The following is a 10,269-nucleotide window of genomic DNA, read 5'->3' as shown; positions in this document are numbered from 1 at the left end:
TCACAGTGCAGGTGCATTTATACGGAGACTTGATTACACACAGGTGGATTGTATTTATCATCATTAGTCATTTAGGTCAACATTGGATCATTCAGAGATCCTCACTGAACTTCTGGAGAGAGTTTGCTGCACTGAAAGTAAAGGGGCTGAATAATTTTGCACGCCCAATTTTTCAGTTTTTGATTTGTTAAAAAAGTTTGAAAAATCCAATAAATGTCGTTCCACTTCATGATTGTGTCCCACTTGTTGTTGATTCTTCACAAAAAAATACAGTTTTATATCTTTATGTTTGAAGCCTGAAATGTGGCAAAAGGTCGCAAAGTTCAAGGGGGCCGAATACTTTCGCAAGGCACTGTATGTTACCCCTTGGCAGCGTTATCAGAAAGCACAGCAGACGATACACAACTACATTTCTGTGTCACCAGAGGATTTTAACCCCACAGATAAATTATTAGACTGTGTTATTGATTTAAATACTTGCATGACTCACAACTTCTTCCAGCTAAATCAAGACAAGACCGAGGTAGTTATTGTTAGCACAGAGAAAGAATCTTGTCGCACATTTTAATTCATGGGCAATAATGATAAAACAGTAGGTAAACAAACTAAGTGTCATTTTAGATTCTTAACTCAATTTAGAATCCCACATTAGGAATGTGACCAAAATAGCTTTTTACCACATGAAGAACATTGCCAAGGTGCTGCCATTTCTCTCTCAGGCTGATATAGAGAGGCTCATCCATGCTTTTATTACAAACAGGCTTAACTACAGTAATGATCTCCTGTCTGGTCTACCCAAGAAAGCCATTGGTCAACTGCAAAACATACAGAAAGCTGCAGTACAAGACCAGACAGAAAGCACACATTACACTGGTTTTAAAGTCTGCACTGGCTGCCTGTGAGTTTTAGGATGAATTTTAAGATTATTTTTAAATCAATCCACGTTTGCGCACTGAAATAAATGTCAGACATTTGTATGATTTTTAAGAAATTAATTTGCATTTTATTGCATGACAAAAGTATTTGATACATACTTTGTTTGCAATTACAGAGATTATACGTTTCCTGTAGTTCTTGCAAATTAATTTCTTAAAAATCATACAATGTGATTTTCTGGATTTTTGTTTTAGATTCCGTCTCTCACAGTTGAAGTGTACCTATGATAAAAATTACAGACCTCTACATGCTTTGTAAGTAGGAAAACCTGCAAAACCGGCAGTGTTTCAAATACTTGTTCTCCCCACTGTGTGTGTGTGTGTATATATATATATATATATATATATATATATATATATATATATATATATATATATATATATATATATATATATATATATATATATATATATATATATATATATATATATATATATATATATATATATATATATATAAATCCCAGCCCCGTCCCCGCAGGAGGTTTTTGCCTTTTGGTAGGCCATCATTGTAAATAAAAATGTGTTCTTAACTGACTTGCCTAGCTACATAAAGAAGGTTAAATAAAAAAAATAAAATAAATAAAATAAAACACTAGCAGTAGTTCCAACTTTTCAGTTTGGATAATGAAAAAACATTTCTCATACCTCATTTGGGTACGTTTTCCGAGCAGTTACTTGCTCCAGCTCCGCCTTGATCTAAACAGGAAGCCTGTTGGACCTTAGTGCAGCTGAAAGCAAGCCCTTTGGACCCTAGTGTAGTTGTAAGCAAGCGGGTCGGATCTGCTAGCTATCTGCTGGAGAAGCAGCAACACCGCCTCTGGATCAGTTGGATTTGCAGCCTAGGTGTGCCCAGCTGTAAACATAGCAGCTTGTTTTCACGCCAAAACGCGGAGTGAAGGAATGTCGCCAACATAAAAAGGTGAGTTATTAGCGATGCATGTGCGCATTGTAGATGTCATGTTGCCAATTAATTTGTGCTTTGCATCGGAATTCAGCGGTATTCGGGGGCTCAACAACGGAAGTTCAGTACCGCTGCCGCGAGTTGAGTACACTTTACATTGACGCGGTTGTTATTTCTCACTGCTATGATAAATGGTTGCTTTTCATGTAACATGCTACAATGTAACGCCGTACATTCATTCATTCATGCATGCAGTTATTTGTCACAATGTAGGCCTGACTGCGTAACCGTTGAAATTCGCCGACTCCTCGGTGACATGGGGGCTGGCATGTAATTTATGAAACACTCGAAACCAGAGACAGTGCATGTGACTGTCTGAAACTGTAGCCTACCCGGTGCAACAGATATTCGGCCCGTGTTATAGCTTTCCGTGGTCATTACATCTAAAGAGTCGTCTATTATATTTGAACTCGTGGGTGGATCGGTCGGATGCGGGTTCATTGGGTTAGATTTACCGTTCATCACTACTGACTATTGGTGGTGGTAGTAGTGTTGTACAGATGGAAGAGCCTGCTATAGTCCCTTTTGAAGGAGGTCTATTTACACCAGGGTTCCCCAACTGGCGACCCGTGGTTTTATTTAGCCCCCCAAATTGTCTGAGGAGCAATTGTTGTTGTTGTTACATTTTTATTGTTGGACATAAAATACTAAAAACACCAGGAAAGCCGATCCAAGTGATTTACATTTTGGATATCTGTATCAAATCAAGTATTCCCACGCATAATAGAGAGACAGGTGATCGTATTCAAACGTAAGCAAGGTTGGAAAATGATGAGGTTTTGTCAAATACCACATATGTTTGGGCTTCTTGCGGTCAATTTGCAGTCTACAAATTATTTTATGTTCCGGCCCCCTGACCGATGCTCAAGAAAAATCGTCCCGCGGGCTGAATCTAGTTCATGATCACGGTTTACACTGTTGTTGGCTAATGCTTATCCATCCTGTATAGCCATGCTGCATACTGAAGGGACCAGAGGAGGCTGCTGAGGAGAGATCGGTTCATACTAATGGCTGAAACGGAGTATTATGGCTGGAATGGAATTGTATCAAACACATGACCACGTGTTTGATACCATTCCATAAATGCCAGTCAAGCCATTATTATGAGCCATCCTTCCCTCAGCAGCCTCTACTGGAAGGGACCTGCCCTTTCCTATCATTCTTCTCACTGGTATAAACACACAAGTTTATTGAATAAGGTTGCTGGAGACCTTATCTTGCCCATATATTTTTCTAGACCCTTATTGCCCACTGGCAATGCAGGAGAGTTTGTGGCTGCCTGTCACCTGCCATGCACTCATCATGGATGAGGTAGCCTACTACACTGTGTGTTCTTTTGGGAGGCATCACTGGGGCTGAGCTCCCTGCCATCCAGGACCTCTATATCAACCGGTGTCGGAGGAAGGCACGATTTGATTTGAAAATTGCCAAAGACTCCAGCCAAAGACTGTTCTCTCTGCTACTGTCCAGCAAATGGTACCGGAGCATCCACTCTCGGACACCCAGGATCCGAGACAGCTTCTACCCCCAATCCATAATACTGCTAAATACCCAGATTGCTAAATAGTCAATTAATGGTACCTAAACTATATGCACTGACCTTAAGAACAATCACCTGACTATATATACACACCATATGCACACTCACACACTACATTAACACTCCCATACAAAACCCATACAGACCACACACACACACGCATACCAACACAACACAAACATACATTCATACACTTTACAAACACACACACACACTCTCATCCATACACTTTTACACTCATCATTTGCTGCTGCTACTCTGTTCTTTATTTGACTTTTATTATTATCTATCCTGATGTCTAGTCACTTTACCCTGCCTTCATGTGCATATCTACCTCAAATACCTTATTATTATCTATCCTGATGTCTAGTCACTTTACCCTGCCTTCATGTACATATCTACCTCAAATACCTTATTATTATCTATCCTGATGTCTAGTCACTTTACCCTGCCTTCATGTACATATCTACCTCAAATACCTTATTATTATCTATCCTGATGTCTAGTCACTTTACCCTGCCTTCATGTACATATCTACCTCAAATACCTTATTATTATCTATCCTGATGTCTAGTCACTTTACCCTGCCTTCATGTACATATCTACCTCAAATACCTTATTATTATCTATCCTGATGTCTAGTCACTTTACCCTGCCTTCATGTACATATCTACCTCAAATACCTTATTATTATCTATCCTGATGTCTAGTCACTTTACCCTGCCTTCATGTACATATCTACCTCAAATACCTTATTATTATCTATCCTGATGTCTAGTCACTTTACCCTGCCTTCATGTACATATCTACCTCAAATACCTTATTATTATCTATCCTGATGCCTAGTCACTTTACCCTGCCTTCATGTGCATATCTACCTCAAATACCTTATTATTATCTATCCTGATGCCTAGTCACTTTACCCTGCCTTCATGTACATATCTACCTCAAATACCTTATTATTATCTATCCTGATGTCTAGTCACTTTACCCTGCCTTCATGTACATATCTACCTCAAATACCTTATTATTATCTATCCTGATGCCTAGTCACTTTACCCTGCCTTCATGTGCATATCTACCTCAAATACCTTATTATTATCTATCCTGATGCCTAGTCACTTTACCCTGCCTTCATGTACATATCTACCTCAAATACCTTATTATTATCTATCCTGATGTCTAGTCACTTTACCCTGCCTTCATGTACATATCTACCTCAAATACTTCATACCTCTGCACATTGATCTAATACTGGTACTCCCTGGATATAGCTACATTCTTGCATATTTTAAATGTTTTAACTGTTACTAATATATATATATAATATATATTTATATTTTTACGCAAGTGTTTCACTGTAAAGTCTACACCAGTTGGGGAAAGAGAAGGGAAGGGGTATACCTAGTCATTTAACAAAAATGTATCTTCCGAATTTAACTGAATCTGAATCAGATGGGTGCGGGGGGCTGCATTAAACGGGGAGCAGTTGTTGTGGGGGTTAACTGCCATACTCAACGGCAGAACAGCGGTGAGCAAAGGCATGTCCTGAGCCTGTTACCTGTTAAGAAGCATCTAGTCAGCCATTCAACCAGACAAGTGTTAGTTCTCAAGTCTCACAAGCCTTCCTTCTCTCATCCTGAATCATGATGCACTGTACTTGGGCTACTATTTCATTTCGCATGAAGGGGTTTGGAACCACGGCGGTTGGATTGCGTACCAGAAAAGTGTGTCAGCTCGCTTCTCTCTCTTTACATTTGAGGTTTTGAGTGTTTGTGACCATTAACAGCTCTCTCTTCTCTTGTGTGTGTGAAGTTTACAAACAATTAGGTTTACATACAATTAGGAGTCATCTAAAACTCATTTTTCAACCACTCCACAAATTTCTTGTTAACAAACTATAGTTTTGGCAAGTCGGTTAGGACATCTACTTTGTGCATGACACAAGTACTTTTTCCAACCATTGTTTACAGACAGATTATTTCACTTATAATGAACTGTATCACAATTCCAGTGGGTCAGAAGTTTACATACACTAAGTTGAATATGCCTTTCAACATGGCTTTAGAAGCTTCTGATAGGCTAATTGACATAATTTGAGTCAATTGGAGGTGTACCTGTGGATGTATTTCAAGGCCTACCTTCAAAGTCAGTTCCTCTTTGCTTGACATCATGGGTAAATCATAAGAAATAAGCCAAGAACTCAGAAAAAATCTGTAGATCTCTACAAGTCTGGTTTATACTTAGGAGCAATTTCCAAACGCCTGAAGGTACCAGGTTCATCTGTACAAACAATAGTACGCAAGTATAAATACCATGGGACCACGCAGCCATCATACCGCTCAGGAAGGAGAGGCGTTCTGTCTCCTAGAGATGAACGTACTTTGGTGCGAAAAGTGTAACTCTATCCCAGAACAACAGCAAAGGACCATGTGAAGAATCTGGAGGAAATAGGTACAAAAGTATCTATATCCACAGTCCTATATCGACATAACCTGAAAGGCCACTAAGCAAGGAAGAAGCCACTGCTCCGAAATCACCATTAAAAAAAAGCCAGACTACAGTTTGCAACTGCACATGGGGACAACTATCGTACTTTTTGGAGAAATGTCCTCTGGTCTGATGAAACAAAAATAGAACTGTTTATCCATAATGACCATTGTTATGTTTGGAGGAAAAGGGGGGAGGCTTGCAAGCCGAAGAATACCATCCCAACTGTGAAGCACGGGGGTGGAAGCATCATGTTGTGGGGGTGCTTTGCTGCAGGAGGGACTGGTGCACTTCACAAAATAGATGGTGTCATGAGGCAGGACAATTATGTGGATATATTGAAGCAACATCTCAAGACATCAGTCAGGAAGTTAAAGCTTGGTCTCAAATGGACAATGACCCCAAGCATACTTCCAAAGTTGTGGCAAAATGGCTTAAGGACAACAAAGTCAAGGTATTGGAGTGGCCATCACAATGCCCTGACCTCAATCCTGTAGAGAATTTGTGGGCAGAACTGAAAAAGCGTGTGTGAGGAAGGAGGCCTACAAACCTGCTCTGTCAGGAGGAATGGGCCAAAATTCACCCAGCTTATTGTGGGTAGCTACCCAAAACAATTGACCCAGGTTAAACAATTTATGGGCAATGCTACCAAATACTAATTGAGTGTATGTAAACTTCTGACCCACTGGGAATGTGATGAAAGATATCAAAGCTGAAATTAATCATTCTCTCTACTATTATTCTGTCATTTCACATTCTTAAACATAAGTGGTGATCCTAACTGACCTAAGAGAGGGGATTTTTACTAGGAATAAATGTCAGGAATTGTGAAAAACTTAATTTAAATGTATTTGGCTCAGGTGTATGTAAACCTCCGACTTCAACTGTATGTGTAGGACCTGTGTGTGTGTTTGTATGTCTTAGTCACAAATGTTCTCCCTCCCGCTTTCTGACCTTGGATGATATCTAAAGTGAATGCAGGTTTTTTTGTTTGTTCTTGAACACACCGGTAAGATGATTCATGAGTCATGTGGTATGGTATCTTAACCAGCTCAATGAAAATACTTACTGGATGAACACTAGTACGCACACACAAATTCAGCAAAAAAAGAATTGTCCCTTTTTCAGGACCCTGTCTTTCAAATATAATTCATAAAAATCCAAATAACTTCACAGATATTCATTGTAAAGGGTTTAAACATTGTTTCTCATGCTTGTTCAATGAACCATAAACAATTAATGAACATGCACCTGTGGAACAGTCGTTAAGACACTAACAGCTTACAAACGGTAGGAAATTAAGGTCACAGTTAGCAAAACTTAGGACACTAAAGAGGCCTTTCTACTGACTCTGAAAAACACAAACAGAAAATTCCCAGGGTCCCTGCTCATCTGCGTGAACGTGCCTTAGGCATGCTGCAAGGAGGCATGAGGACTGCAGATGTGGCCAGGGCAATACATTTCAATGTCCGTACTGTGAGACGCCTAAGACAGCGCTACAGGGAAACAGGACGGACAGCTGATCGTCCTCGCAGTGGCAGACCACGTGTAACAACACCTGCACAGGATCGGTACATCCGAACATCACACCTGCGGGTGTCCGCAATAGGCTGAGAAAGGCTGGACTGAGGGCTTGTAGACCTGTTGTAAGGCAGGTCCTCACCAGACAGCACCGGCAACAGCGTCGCCTATGGGCACAAACCCACCGTTACTGGACCAGACAGGACTGGCAAAAAGTGCTCTTCACTGATGAGTCGCGGTTTTGTCTCACCAGGGGTGATGATCGGATTCGCATTTATCATCGATGGAATGAGCGTTACACAGAGGCCTTTACTCTGGAGCGAGATCGATTTGAAGATGGAGGGTCCGTCATGGTCTGTGTCACAGCATCATCGAACTGAGCTTGTGGTCATTGCAGGCAGTCTCAACGCTGTGCGTTACAGGGAAGACATCCTCCTCCCTCATGTGGTACCCTTCCTGCAGGCTCATCCTGACATGACCCTCCAGCATGACAATGCCACCAGCTATACTGCTCATTCTGTGTGTGATTTCCTGCAAGACAGGAATGTCAGTGTTCTGCCATGGCCAGCGAAGAGCCCGGATCTCAATCCCATTGAGCACATCTGGGACCTGTTGGCTCGGAGGGTGAGGGCTAGGGCCAGGGCCATTCCCCCCAGAAATATCTGGGAACTTGCAGGTGCCTTGGTGGAAGAGTGGGGTAACATCTCACAGCAAGAACTGGCAAATCTGGTGCAGTCCATGAGGAGAAGATGCACTGTAGTACTTAATGCACCTGGTGGCCACACCAGATACTGACTTACTTTTGACCCCCCCCCCCCCCCCCCCCTTTGTTCAGAGACACATTATTCAATTTCTGTTAGCCACATGTCTGTGGAACTTGTTCAATTTGTCTCAGTTGTTGAATCTTATATTCATACAAATCTTTACACGTTAAGTTTGCTGAAAATAAACGCAGTTGACAGTGAGAGGATGTTTTTTCTTTTTTTGCTGAGTTTACATGCATTACATTTAACCATATGTATCCTGAGCTGTATATGTTTTAAAGGTTATGTTCTATGCTTCTGGCTTTATTTTGACTCTCACTGTTAACCCACACTGTCAGACATGTCTGGCTTCATGGTGTGAACTCTTTCTCGGTCCCCACACTGCCCAAAGCCCCCCCCCCCCTGTGTGTGTTTGTACACTGCAGTATTGTTAGTCAACAGCTGTTATAGGCTTATCTATAGTCCATGGCCAGATTGCTTTCTCTATAAATAGCCCTGCAAAGATTCTCTGTCACCATTTTACTTAATTTCCAACAGACTTAAACCTCATCACGTGCTTGCATGTATGTGTATGTCCTCCTGTGTTCCTATATCCACCTTGGAGTTTGTTATTTGTTTATTACTAAGTGTGTTTCTGTCTTTCATTGACCTTGTTTGTTGTACATGTGAATACAGTACATATGTTTGTGTTTAGGATGGGGTGGTGGGTATAGGCATATGTTTGACTGCTAAACAAACAAACACACACTAAATGCCTGGCACTTTGCCACCATCAGGGCAGGGCATTCAGAGGGGGAGGGGGGCTAATAGGGGTGGGGGAGGGAGGGCACAGTGTGGATGCCATGGTAACCAGTGATCCATGCAGGCTAGGTTAATGTGTGCCACACAAGATGATGCCATGCTGGCAGGCTGCATACAGCTGAATGTGTTGGCTTCTCTGATCACACTCCCTTCCCCTCTACCCTGTCTATGGGCCAACTGAATGTACAACTGGGGCAAATGAGTACAAATATATATATATGTATATTATACACACACATACAAACACAAACATTTTTAAGTCCACACAAACACACACACATAAATCACATCATTCCCTGGCCTTGTAACTGATTACATAAGATGAGAGTCATCTGTAGGGAAAAGGTTAAAGAGTGACCTAACTATGGCTGTTACGGTGACTGTAATACCGCCACTCTGGCGGTCACAAGTTGTGACGGCAGTCAAATTCCACGTGACCATTTAGTCACGGTAATTAGACTTCTCCAAGCTCTGATGCTGCTGATGGACATTATTAGCCTACCAAACTTGCTAACTGCCTGGTACTCAGCATTCTTGTCACTCTGACATCAATGCAAATGTATTCAAAAATCAAATAAAAAATTGGAGCCTGTGAGAAAGCCTCGATCACGTGACGGGCATTGGCTGATAAGAATTGAGCTATCTGAGTGAGAGGTGCTTCGGAACACACAGCTGGGAGAGGGAATTCTAATTATTATATTAGGAATAGGGAGATCTGTTTCTTTGTTAACGGCTTAACACAGAGTAGTTGCATGTGTGCACTCCCTCAGAAATCTTTTGGAGAAAACATCCTATTTTATTCAGTTATGTTCAATAATTATTGTACTCTTCATACTAAAATATAATGCCATGGAATTCTAAGAAAATCCTGTCTGCTAAATGAACTAATGTAGCCCACAGCCATATGATATAGCCAGATCAGGGCCTAACATAAGGACAAGGAGTATGCTATTCTGTTCTTCTGAAATAGACATTTTCTTTATATCATGTTTCTTTAGACCTGTCTGAAATACATAATGAATGTATTGTGAAGGTGTAGACTATGGAACGTCTACATTTTTAAAAAAGTCTAATAAATCCAATAGTCTGCATCAGTGGCTTGTAGGCTATGTTTGGAAGCCAGGAGATGCTAAATGTGTTTATGATAATTAACGATCAGTTACCGTGAGACTGTCAAGCAAATAACTGCTAATCACTGGCTGACATGTCATGACCGCCACAGTCCTAGACCTAACTGACCTTTTACACTGTAAA

At 41.0% G+C, this 10,269-nt stretch overlaps 1 protein-coding gene across 2 annotated transcripts in view; it reads left to right on the top strand.

Moving 5' to 3' along the window:
* The first annotated feature begins 1,600 nt into the window (after positions 1–1,600).
* LOC110501638 (vang-like protein 1) overlaps positions 1,601–10,269 on the top strand; it is a 56,092-nt gene continuing 47,423 nt past the window's right edge. Inside the window, exon 1 of one of the 2 annotated variants that reach the window (XM_021579338.2) lies at positions 1,601–1,857. The gene's annotated coding sequence lies outside the window, so the exon portion shown is untranslated. The remainder of the gene's footprint in view (positions 1,858–10,269) is intronic. The other variant, XM_021579339.2, reaches the window with a different exon arrangement.

The sequence above is a fragment of the Oncorhynchus mykiss genome, chromosome 22 (assembly GCF_013265735.2).
Source record: "Oncorhynchus mykiss isolate Arlee chromosome 22, USDA_OmykA_1.1, whole genome shotgun sequence".
NCBI lineage: Eukaryota > Metazoa > Chordata > Actinopteri > Salmoniformes > Salmonidae > Oncorhynchus > Oncorhynchus mykiss.
Note: the sequence above shows the minus strand (reverse complement) of the source record. Positions and strands in the feature narration are given on the sequence as shown.